At 38.1% G+C, this 13461-nt stretch overlaps 1 long non-coding RNA gene across 1 annotated transcript; it reads right to left on the bottom strand.

Moving 5' to 3' along the window:
* Nucleotides 1-8145: 8145 nt before the first annotated feature.
* Nucleotides 8146-8670, bottom strand: LOC149668152 (uncharacterized). The gene is made up of 2 exons (XR_016368139.1): nt 8499-8670; nt 8146-8401 (listed from the first exon to the last, which is right to left on the bottom strand). It is a non-coding gene; the product is annotated as an uncharacterized LOC149668152 (long non-coding RNA).
* Between the last annotated feature and the right edge of the window lie 4791 nt (nt 8671-13461).

Here is a 13461-nt window from a genome sequence, read left to right as displayed (position 1 = left end):
GCTAAACTGTTGCGTGCTCCCCTTCAAACCTGATACTCGCCATTAGGAATAGCTAGGTACTCTCTGGATACCGAATGTCTGAGGCTTGCAAACAAACGTTCGTCCTGAATGCTTTAGAATCACGGACCAATATGGTCTTTGGTTCATTGTTGACTGCAAGGTGGGATTTGCAAATTTGTCCCGAAATCACTCGTTTGACAAATTCGGGTTGAAAACCCTCCGAATGCAATTTTAGATGAAGTAACTTGAATTGAAGTGGTGATTAGCCAGGCATGAGAGGCAAATAACTCACAAAGTCACTTAAAAAGTTAAAATCATTTAGAACGATGCCGAAAAGGAATCGCGCAAAGTGCAACTAGGAAAACCTAGAGATATTGAGTTACCCCTCGGATGATGACCTTTTGCGTCACGTATCAAGGCATTCTAAAGCATTCTTTTGACTTGGACAATATTTAACTTTGTTTAAATTCCAAAATAATCTGTTGAGGATGTAAAAATTAAAATTGGCTTTATTTTGAAAATTGTGTAGGTTGTCACTTGTCACCATAACAATGGAACCTGTAGCGTCCCTGGTGATTGCCACGAAGGAGAATGCTGCGTTTATACTCAGACCAGGTGCGTTTTAAAACAATACACCGTTCTTGTTGCGATTTTCACAAATATCCTACAACTAATATTTACAATAAAATACTCGTATTAATTAAATATTTGCCCATTATAAGTCGGTTATTAGAAATAAACGTCCCAGCTAAACTAGTCGCAGCATCCCAGTAAAGCTATAGATACTTTTCACTATTGGGGTTGCAGAAAATTACTAACCCCCCTCTCTCAGCTTAAACTACAGCTTACAATGTTGTAAGGCCCTCTGTGAGTCAAGTTGATCAAGTACTGATTCAAACTTCAAACTTAATTACTGTTAGCCTTTCAATCGCGATAATTACTTTGGTAAAGAATAAAGGCTAAAGACACATTTTCTTTATGTTTTTACTATTTTCTACGATTTAAGAAAAGATAAAAATGTGTGCTAAACCAGAAATAGCACCTTAAATTGTACACTATATAGCTTTAGATCATTGTTGGGTGCCGTACAACCTTAGCACATTGAAAAATGGTTTTTGCTTTTGTTTTGTTATAGATACGTTCTACCAACTTGCCAAAAAGAAGGACAACTGAACTCCCCTTGTCGTCCTGGTGCTAAACCCGAGGACATCCAATTGGCAATCCGACCGGGAACCAACGATAAATTGAATGTTATTGGAGCATACCGCGCAATTTGCCCATGCTCCGCTGAACTTCAGTGTAAAGCTGGCTTTTGCCGAAATTAAAAATATCTTTCATTATGTACTGGTGTCATTATTCGAATCAGTATTTTGAAATTTTTTTGATAATGAAATAAACATGTTTAATTGATAAAGCACTTTGGTAACTTTATTGATCAAGTTCTTACAATAGTTACACCATAACCCTATAATGCATAAGTGTGGGTCTGCTAGAGGGCTTTAAATATCGGTGATAGTTTTAAAAAAATACATAAACAAGGAGAATTTATGATCAGAGTGAGTTTTATTATACAGGGTGTTCCTCAAAGGGTGGTAGAACCGAAGTACAGTTTGTTCTATGAGCAATTTTGAGTTGAAAATGTTCTAAGATGACTTTTACCCTAAGGAACACCGTTTACATATTATGATTGGAGTGTTTTGACTTGTCTTTTAGGGTGGCCCTTAGGGCAAAATATCTTAGAACATTTTCGAGTCAAAATCGCCCTCTACTTCGTTCCTGAAACCGTTTTTGCAATACCCAGTACTAGAAATTATTAATTGTTTTCTAGTAATTGGAAATTAAAATTTAATAGAGTGTAAAAAGTCATTCATACTCTCTTCGAAGATCGTCTCCGTGTATTTGTAAAGTTTCTCAAGCGCCAGAATAAAACAAGCCACGGCGGATACGATGACTAAAATGAGAAATATATCTTGAAGTTCTTTAATGGTAATCAAACTTAAAGACGAATCAAATTCTGATTTCAACGTGTTTTCTATATTCGAGTAGCTCTGCATCATGTCCGACTCCCATTTCGAAAGTAGCCCCGACGAACGAAGATTTGCAATCCTATAGATGATACGGATAATCGATAACTAGAACTGGCATCGGCTATTATATTAAGCCTGTTCACGCGTGTTACGGCCGTGAAGGTCATCATACGCAGAGGGGGTGAACACTATTCTATGGGTAACCGGGGGGGGGGCGCGAGAAAGCTTCAATGAAGTATACTTTCTTTTTCTATCTATGTACTTTTGGTATAGAGTATAGATTATACCAGGAGTTCATAATAAACACGCACTTACAATTTGTTAAAAGATGAAATGCAAGTTGATGAAAAACCAGGCTTAAAAGCAACAGCGGTCATTTTCTGTAATATCTTTTCGGGCAGGACTCGGACTTGACCAATTAAGTTCCTTTCTAGAATTGCTACCCGGATAAGCTTTTCCGTAGTAGCGAAAGCCAATTTCTCGTTCAAAATCTTGTGAAATACATCAACGTCTAAATCTAACGACTGCACTGAGTTTCGAAGTGATGATAACTTCTGCAAAGAAAAAAGCTCAAGTATTTAGTATTAATTGGATGGGAGAACATTTGGGGTATGATATCTCAACACAGGACTCAAGCGGAACTATTACCTCTCCGTGTGACGTAGTCCAGGAGAGGTTCTGTAACGGCCGTGTCTGTGTGTCTGTCTGTGTGTCTGTCTGTGTGTCTGTGTGTCTGTGTGTCTGTGTGTCTGTGTGTCTGTCTGTTGTTACACCCACGTGACCGCGTTCGCAGTTTGCGTATCGGAGCAAACGTGTTCGCCATTTCCGAACTGCTTTCACAGTCACGGAAATGGCTCCTCTACTTGAGTTCTCATACCACCATCTTCTGGTCTTTGTCCATTCCACTTGGACACCAGTCTGTTCTTACTGGCTTCTAATCACCACCATCTTCTTGGTCTTCGTCCATTCGACTTGGGCACCAGTCTGTACATACTGGCTTCTAATCACCACCATCTTCTGTTCTTTGTCAATCCCACATTGACACCAGTCTGCACTTACACTGGCTACTAACACCACCATCCACTGGTCTTCCGTCTATTCCACATAGACACCAATCTGTATCATTGGCTTCTACTCCATTATCATCGTTTGGTTTTAGGATATACGCGGCGATCAGCTAGGGTTACGAGAAACGTCTAGCCTCCCTAAGGTGGGATCGCCACCAAAGGTTTTCGCAATTGCGCTTTTTCCTTACTATTATAATGGAAACGAATAGTATATATACCCCAAAATCTGAAGGAAGCGGGCAGGAGGGGTACTTTTCACTTTAAACGTCAATATTAGCAAAGTATGAGATAATAATAGGTATAACTTTATTTTAAACGATGTAACTATTATTAATGTTAATTATTGAAGATTAAAATAATTAAAAATAATTATATTTATTTAAATATTAAAGATAAACCTCTCGTGCAAAGAGAGAGAGATTAAATCATTGCCTCCAATATCTACCAAGGCCCGTGAATGCGATATATTTCCTTCATTGCCTCCTATATTTATCAAGGCCCGTGCATTGCGATATATTTTTCAAAACAACAACCAAAATGGGAAGCTCCTCTCAGAAACATAATAATTTCTTTTCTCTGTATATGAATTGAAAATATGGATAATATTGCGCTCCTTCTTTAATGGTATGAATCCTTGCCTGTCTATTAATATTTTACGTAGGAGTAATACGTTCGTTTTGTTTTGATGTGTAAAGTCATCCTACAGAACTATAATATTCCCTTTATCCATAATATAAAGTGAATATGTGGAAATATTTTTCGTAATTATGATGCATTTTGTAGTTTTGTAGCTTTAAAGCTCTGTTTCATTTAGATATTCCAAGGATAGTTTTTAATATTATTATTTGAAATGGCTGTTTATATATTACTTGAGCTATACTACATCTGTATATAGAATAATCCTTGATCTAATGATTTCGTGAAGAAGGCTAAGGTCTGGACTCTGTCGGGTAAATCAAGTATTATCCGCTATAGGCGTAGTGAACCAAAGAGTAAATAATTGTGACCTGAGGTGTAGTAAACTTTGGGTTTTGATGTTCGTGTCTGTAATGAAGGACATTAACGGTTCAGAGTGAGCCGAAAGTTAAATACACGTTTAAATAATCAGGTTTAAATTTTATAATAGAAGAAAGCATCATGGTAGAAATTAGATCACAAAGAAAGGGCTAATCGTAATCGGGTTATAGCTTTGAAGTTTTATTCTTGTTATGGAGCGCATTGACTTCTTGACACGGAGAGGTAATATTTTGGTTTTCCCAACTTGTTTTATTACTAATATCACCTTTCTCAAAATGACACGAATGATGGACTCTTCCGCCGAGCCTTTACGGGCACCTAGAACATAATGGCCCTGGAACACCGCGTCAATTAGTTCATTTAGTGTGTTTATTGGTCTGTCGTTTGACGAAACGCTTGTGACGGCTTGCAGAACGCATCCGTAAATGATATTCCAAAACATGAAACAGATTATCCACGAAAGAAACACCATGTCTACTAAGGACATCGCAAACGCGTTTGAACTATTACAACGTCGAAGGCCTTCCAAATTGAAATCTGTTGAGAAAAACTCCTCTTGTGATTGTAACCATCAAACAAGACGGCCCAAGGGCTCGTAATAGTAGCCATATCGTACGAGTGAATAGCCCCTCTATACCCTACCCTAATGAGTAGATAACCCCTCTATACGTTACCCTAATGAGTGAATAGCGCTACCTTTTTCAATGCTTAAATGATTTACCGTGCATAAAATCAGAGTGAATAGCCCCTCGATTCCCTACTCTAAACAGTGATTAAATTATAACCGTATAAATTTACTTATGCTGTAATTCTAATATTCCGGCGAATCGAAGAACAGATAGTTTTTAGTGATAATCCCCTCGATGAGTTTACGACATAGACTTATGCCGATGCACACTTATCGCATCTTATAAGTTTTTAGTGATAATCCCCTCGATGAGTTTACGACATAGACTTATGCCGATGCACACTTATCGCATCTTATAAGTTTCTAACAAGGACTTATGCCCAGAAACGTTTGAAAGAGAAAGTTTAGTTATAGTGATTACGCATTTTAGTGATTATCCCCTCGAATTACCTTTAGCAATGCTAAAATGATCAAACGCATAACGCTCATTTAACACTATGTTAGCTCTATCTAAACCCATTTTTGAATTAACCGCCAAAACGTTCCAGTCAAACATAACATAGATGACGATAGCTACCGAACGAGAACGAAAAACGGGGAAAATCGTTATCTATTTAATTAGCACATACATAAAAAGAAAATAAATATAAAAACCCCAAACATACAAATTCATAAGTATCCGACTCCACAGATAAAAATTCAAAAGTTTCCGACCCCACAGATTAAGAGGTACCCCCATAGATATAGTAAAACCATAGCCCACTAGATCACGCACGCTGGCTGCACGCGCTCTAGAAGCCCGTCCAAACGATTTTTTTACATGTTAACTCGCGAATACGGCGCGTCACATAGGTTCGGTCTAAACTTTCAAACCCGTCTGGTTTTAACATGGGCCTCTATGGGAGGGGACCAATTTTTTCAACGTTTTTGACAATATTAGTGCATCTACTGGTTCAAATCTCTTGATGTGTATTGAAAGGTTTGATATTATCCTGTAAAATTTAAAGTCTTCAGCTATAATAGTTTTTTTTATAAAAAATAAAAATCATCACATTGTAGAGAAATTGAAGGATTTATTTCTCTACTATGTGATGATTTTCATTTTTTATAAAAAAACTATTATAGCTGAAGACTTTAAATTTTACAGGATAATATCAAACCTTTCAATACACGTCTCATTAAAAATTCAAGAGATTTGAACCAGTAGATGCACTAATATTGTCAAAAACGTTGAAAAAACTGGTTCCCTCCCATAGAGGCCCATGTTAAAACCAGACGGGTTTGAATTTTAGACCGAACCTATGTTATTCTCATTTTTAGGGTCGATTGAGCGGGCTTCTATAGCGCGTGCAGCCAGCGTGATCAAGTGGGCTATGGTTTGACTTATTATGCCCTATAGGGAGTTAACATAGAGTGCCACTCATCCTTATGATAGTTCCAATTTTGGCCGCTAATTTGTCCCCGATAGATGGCGTTTTATACGGCTACCCCCAGAAAATAGCGGCTGTCTGCTCGTTGCCCCTTCCGCGTCGACCTCCCATTGAATTGTGTATCTACCCTTTTAATATATCTATGGGTACCCCACCCCACATCACCCCGACATTTTAGAGATAAGAATAAATAATAAAAAACTCGGAGTTTCAATCAAGTCTCTATGGTTCGTTGGTAGAGTGGATGTTTACTACGCCAGCGACCCGGGTTCGATTCCCGGGTCTGACCTGAAAAGATTTTAATTAAAATTAAATCTCTAACCGAGCCCTGTAACCCCTATGGGTGGGTTGTGGTAATATAAAGTTCCTTTTAAGCTAAAATCTGACGATAACGAAGCGACAACCCCGGCCACTACTACTACTACGGACGGCTCGGGTCAAACTAAGAGCCTATCGTATACTACGATATGGCTAAAAAGAAAGAAAAAAAAAATAGACGAGAAACTGGAAATCTTTATATAAGTCTAGGAGAATGACTAGTAGGAACTGCCTCATTGCGCTTGCGGTTTCATTTCCTTCTATGCTAGCTCTCATTCCCTCTGGTTCTAGGTGGTGCACTTGTTGTTGTTTGCAAATCGCATGGTCACGTGATGCTCGTAACTATGGTAACTTGATGCGCGTTAACGGCCCACCTTGGTCGAAACTGGAGATCTAAGAACAGGTAGTCCAAGTGTCCTTTACCATTTATCCCCTAGTTTTCGCTGTGTCGTTTCTATGTTTTCCTGTAGCTACTAATAAGCCTCTTTGATGTAACTAAGGGGGATAGACACGGGGGTAAAACTCTGCCTACCATATCGCTTTTTCGGCATTGCGCTCTAAGCGCTTTAGGTCCAGAGAGCGCGCGGAGACGGCTATGGATCAACCCCCTTGTATGTCTCGACACTGAGGGTTGCCTACCCCCATTTATAACACTCAAACCAAATCACTTACCTTGTTTCAGAATAACTCTACACAAGTACGCGAAAATTTTTCCAGGACGTGGTTCGGTTATGGAAAGATACTTTAAAGCCAAGATGAACGTCGAAAAGAAAATCGAAACAGCCAGGAGAGTCACGAGCCATTCCTGGAAAGGAAGTGAGCCTTCTACCGAAGCGAGGAAATACATTTCTCAGAGGAAGTACTCACCCCAACTGATAAACTATTGACAAAGAACCATCCATTCGAGCTAGTCTGGTTGTGCTCACCAAGAGCAAACGCGATGGAGTCGTGAAGGTAAGCGCTGGAAAATGGCACAACCGAATACCTCGATGGACTTATCATCATGGTGTCAATTGCTATGTCCGATTCCTATAAAACGATCATAATGCGATGACCGTTATGGGCGGGGCTTTCTGTGAACGTTATATTTAGTTATAAACGATTATAGACTTACATTTCTAACAAGCATTCCAATCAATCCTGTCCACAAACCATTCGAAACTTGGCCATGTTCTCTGTCCGATGGTGAAGATAGTACAACGCTGTCAAAATAAATCAATAAACAAATGTACTCTTATTACAAGAGTTAGTTAAAGGGGCTAACCGGACCTCTCCCGAGGCAGTCTGCCCTTAGTTCAGGGGGAAAACACCCAGCTCTTTGGCCATAAGGAATGGCGCCACCGTCGCGGTGGGCGGGTAAGCACTATGCTAACCAACAGTTTGACCCCCCCCCCCTCACAGGGCCGTCTTCAGTGTTATATGGGCCCCTGGGCAGTGCAGTATATTGGGCCCCCTAATCCCCTATACAAATAAAATTAATCGAGAAATAAAAATATTATTTTTTTCCTTGAAACAAAAGTCTACAAATTTAATAGTCAACGCGAAGTCAGAAACATTTGCGCACTTTCTTCCTTGAAAATTCCTTAACAATTGGATCGAAGTCGATCATTTTTTGGATCGCCATTACGTAATTTACGTTTGATCACATTATTGACAAATATCTTGTCTTGGAATTCTAATACTTTCTCCAACTGTATGCGTGTGAAAGGTCGCTTTCATGGTTCTGACAAGATGTCGGCCCATTTCGAATCCAGCACTCAACTGTGTTAGGATTGCTGATTACCCATAGCCCTGCATCTGTTTCCTGGAAGGAAGATGTTTTCGTTTCACATTTAGGCACTTCCACTGGTGGAATATCCTCATCTAGATCAGTTGTAGGAACAAGTGATGACTCCATTGCAATGTCGGTTGGAACTGTGGTAGTCGTTGAGGGCGTCGGTGATATTGTTGAAAGAGTAATTTTACCAGGCTCAGCACTTCTCATAATATATTAATGGAACCATGATGTTACCTTGGGAAATTTGTTAGCTTTCTCTTTCTCCTGCACAGCTCGTTTTATCTTCTGGGCACCGCTCAAAGTATTAAGTTTCATTTTTGAATTGATCACTAATAATCTCTATTTATAGTTTGTCTAACATCTCAGCCATAATTTTATTCATGACAGGCATTATATTTTAAACAGAGTTGTCTTCTTTCAGCAGAGAAAGAAATAGACTTGTACCTCACGCGCCACCTAACAGCCGGAATGAGCGAGAAAATTCCAGGTTTTCTCTCTGCGCATGGGCAAAATTACAGTATAGACTGAATCTGTTTTAGGGTGAAGAATTCAAACTAAGTAAATAAGCCAATATGCGGTTGTGAAGTGAGGCCATGGGGAGGGGGGATAATGTAAAAGCCTAGGCAATGGGTGACTACCTTATAGGTCTCAGATTTTTAGTTTTACATTTTTCAAGTTCGAAGGCCAAATTTTTCATTGAAAAGACTGAATGACCGATGGAAAGTAGTTTACATTTTCTAGTGGTTTTCTTATGACAAGAAATGTAAAATGAGTATTATTTGGCAATTATGGGGCCCCTGTTCTTAAGGGGCCCCTGGGCCAGTGCCCAACGGGCCCAATGGATAAGACGGCACTGCCCCCTCACCCCAACAGCTCCGGTTAGCCCCTTTAAGATCGCCTAATTACCTGAAGTTCAAAATTGCAGCGCTAGTTTTCAATAGAATAAAATCCAAATCAGACAGTATAACTGGTCGATTGTAAACGTCAATTTCAAAGTCCGAACTCCAATTGTTCTGAAAAGAATTGAACAATTATTTCACTCGGTAATTATAATCAAACTATGAAATTATACTTTTGTGGCAACTCTGATGGCTTTCTCGCTGCAAAACAGCATTACGCAGTTGCTATAATTAAAATCAAAACTACGGGGCCAAAATAATTTGAACAATTGTTAAGTCTTCTTCATGTTCCGGATATCTTGTAAGCTTAGCTTCTAACGTTCCCGATTTGAGTAGAATACTGTGTTTTCAAAGTAACTATGGTAAGTGTTTCTTTTTTTAAGGCCAGGGCTGGACAATGGTAATACAATATTAATCGCAAAAGTATCGGTTTTAAGTCAAAAGGTTCTTTAGAGAATTTCTAACAAAGAAACAGGTGCGGAAACACTTCTTGGCGTTGAGCGAATGCTTAAGTGTCTCGGACACGTCAATGTGAAGTTTAGCCTAATACTCCCCACTTGATCGTAGGGTAATATAATAAGTATAAATAAAATGTACGCTTTGAAAGGACATTTGTTACAAACACGCGTACTTCTATATCGCGGTCTAAGTATTTTCACTTGGTACTTTTGAAAATAAGCAAGGAGTGTTGAAAATCAGAGTGAGTGTTCTAGAATAAAGTTTTCCAACAAGTATGGATGGTTTACAATATGGATGTCGTATAAAATCAAGGAGGTTTAAACAGGGAGTGGGAACAACAAGGTGCTCAAGCATATAATAAATCCACATCGTTCGCATACTCCTGCTCTTGTTAGGCATGGAAAAGGTCCATATATCTTTTTATTTACTTTTAAAAAATGCACAGTTTTGGAAAATATTTTCTAATTCTAAGACTTTTCGATTTACTTTATACTCCCTTTAAGTTTGTAGGGCCCTGGCCGATAAAATTTTCTATTTGTTTTATTTTTCCCATTATAGAGCCCTATTGTAAAAAAATAGTTTTTCATTTAACTTATATTCCCTTTAATTTAGTGCGTGCCGTGTTAATCACGCAACAGAAGTGTGCGCGAGTGAACTTGTACTTGAGTGTAAACAACTTGTGTTGACTGTTGACTCTATTAAGATCATTATGCCGACCTTTAATACTGCCATCTATAATATTTAAAACTAAATACAATTAAATAAATAAATTTTAGTATAATTACTAATACAATATTTAGAATAATCTAAACTTATTTTAAAATAAAACATTGACAATGTAATTTATTTTTAGTGTCACTCCACCAGATAGCAGTATCATCAAACGAGGCATCATCATATTTAATTGAAGTGGATCTAATTCTAATCTAATCTTTCGGCCATTGATTCCTTACTAAGGTATTTTCGTACCGAGCCTCTAATTCGTAACTAATACCTCTAGGGCTAAAAGAGGGTCCGGTTTAAGTTAGGCCTATTACTTATAAAAAGAAAAACCAGTGTCAGCCCTAAAGCCTGGTTCACACCTGGCGAATTGAGGAGCGAACCAGTGGCGCGGCCAGAGGTAATCGCGGTAAGCGACTGCTTACTTCAAATTTTGAAGGGGGCCTAATTTTGGAGGAAGGGCCTCATTTACAAAAATACGATTTTACTGAAAATATTCAAAAATTTAGTCCTGAGTCGCAGGTGGAATACCGCGGTGGCTATTACAGGTTTGGCCGGCTTTTGTTACTTTTGTAGACCATCGCTATCATAATGGGATGGGGTTAGGTTAGTAAAGAATGCGCTTAGGGGATGGGGACCTAGAAGTGAGAGGCGAAAATACTTTCACTTGTAGGAATTTTTTGGAAGCGAAAGAGGTAACTAAACCGAGCACTTCTCACTTCGACCAGCTCTATTGTGTTACTTTTTTGTGTACTGATAAGGATCGTTAACCTGACGGCGCTGACTCGAGGATTATTATTAGAGAGTTTATGCTGCACTACTTGTAGGCTTCTACAGTGCATTTGTCCAATGCACTGTAGAAGCGTACACGTATTGCAACTTAAACTCTCTACTGTTACTTCTTATTTCGAAATTGAAAATACCAATGAGGCAATGCCCATTGAGTGGGTCAGTTCGTAAGTGTTTTTCAAACGGGACAGTAGGTCTTCTGAATCTTTCGCTGATAAATTTGTTATAAAGTTATTTTCTAACTTAATACGTCTAAAATTTAACTTATTGAAAAATGAACGTGGTTTTAAAGAAAAAACATGAATCGGGTGCCAAAAAACGGGAAAAAATTAAGAAAAATAGAAAACTTATAGAGAACCAGAAACAGTCGATGAATCGTTTCTTGTGCCATTCGGCCGCTGCTTTGCAAGACATAAGTTCATCGACTGAGAAGCAAAATGTTGCCGCGGCATCTGAAGTAGAATTAGCGGAGCCTGAGGCTGCCGCAGCCGCTTGCTCCAGCAACGAAATCATTTTGACGGAAGAGCTTTCAAGTACAATCAAAAACCAAATAACTTCGGATCATAACACGCTGAGGGCATCAACTAGTACAAAAGAAAACTTGGACATAAGCTTGGACCAAGATTCTCTGCCTGTTCGACCTGTTTTATCAGATTACCCAAGAAACGCAGAAAATAGAAGCTTCAGTACCTTTTGGTATAAATATGATATGTTGGAGTATTCCGTGAAATTGAACAAAGCATATTGCTTTTGCTGTCGTCATTTCTTTAAATCTGCTGATACAATGCTAGACTCAGGATTCAGTGATTGGGGGAATTTTAGCAAAGTGTTAAAAGATCACTTTCTGTCCGAAAAATCGGTTCACCAAGAAGCTCGTGAAAAACATTTAGATTACGTTCAAGCGAAAAATAACGGTTCAATTGCATGCAAAATTGATGACCATCACCGTGATCGCGTGAATAGAAACAGAGAAGTGTTGAAAACTCACGTCGAAGTAATCCCTTACAAAAATCTTCTTAAGAACTCTTAAGAAAATTCCTTGGGAAATTTCTTTGGAAATCCTTACGGCGTTCTTTAGGAAATTGGGGAATATTGGCCTCTTTTTCTTTGGAAATCCTTACGGCGTTCTTTGGGAAATTGGGGAATATTGGCCTCTTTTTCTTTGGAAATCCTTACGGCGTTCTTTAGGAAATTGGGGAATATTGGCCTCTTTTTCTTTGGAAATTACTTTGGAAATATCTTTGGAATTTTCTTTGGAAATATCTTTGGAATTTTCTTGGGAAATGTCTTTGGAAGTTTCTTGGGAAATATCTTTGGAATTTTCTTGGGAAATATCTTTGGAATTTTCTTGGGAAATATCTTTGGAATTTTCTTGGGAAATATCATTGCAATTTTCTTGAGAAATATCTTTGGAATTTTCTTGGGAAATATCTTTGGAATGTTCTTGGGAAACATCTTTGGAATTTTCGTGGGAAATATATAGAGAAGTGGGTAAATTAATTTAGCCACTTGAAACGAGGATAGTCCTTACATGCAGAACCATATCCCAATACAGGAAGTGTAGTTCTTATATGCTGAACTACACCCCTTATAGAGAGGGAAGTTCTCGCACGCAGTGTGAAATTGCTTTAAAAGTCAGACATTTAATCGACTTAAAAACATCCGTAAACGGCAGAAAGTTTTAAACCTTGTGCAATTGTATGGGGTACTAAGTGGGTTTTGGAGGCTTTAACGGCCAAGCAGTAGATACAGACGTCGTTGTTAAATTTAATAATGTATATTCACTGAGAGTTTTTCGGGTATCAGAAACGCGTTTAACCTAATTTCCTCTACAATGTTTTTTCAAAAATATTTATTTTGGACTCTAATTACGCTCGAAATAAAGATAAAACATGCCATAAGAGAATTAAGCAAAAATTCCGACTGCCAGCTTAGATTCCCTGTAAATCTAAACATAACGATTTTAATTACTTTTATTTTACTTTTAATCTATTTTATCCTTTACATAAACACCTCACGGATTATTGAAAGCAAAAAAAAAATAAATAAAAATAAAAAAATAGGTAAATATAACATTCCATTTCAGCGCTTGCTGAGCCTCAGCTACGGGACAAGCCTTCGTGAAACGTTTTTAATTTTTTTAACCATCAAGTTGATATCTATCTATGAAAACTTTAGCTAAACAATTTGGGTAAAAATATTTTGAGATAATTATATGTAAAGCATAATTGCAATATATCTGGCCCTTTGAAATTCATCTCTAAAATTCTTAACTAATTTCGTTGGAAAATAAACCTTCTTTGCGGGCAGTTTAGTTTACAGTACTCTAG

The sequence above is a fragment of the Phalangium opilio genome, unplaced genomic scaffold (assembly GCF_054372755.1).
Source record: "Phalangium opilio isolate 3A_F unplaced genomic scaffold, DU_Popi_V2 ptg000056l_1, whole genome shotgun sequence".
NCBI classification, from domain to species: Eukaryota; Metazoa; Arthropoda; class Arachnida; order Opiliones; family Phalangiidae; genus Phalangium; species Phalangium opilio.
This window is presented reverse-complemented; position numbering and strand designations above follow the sequence as displayed.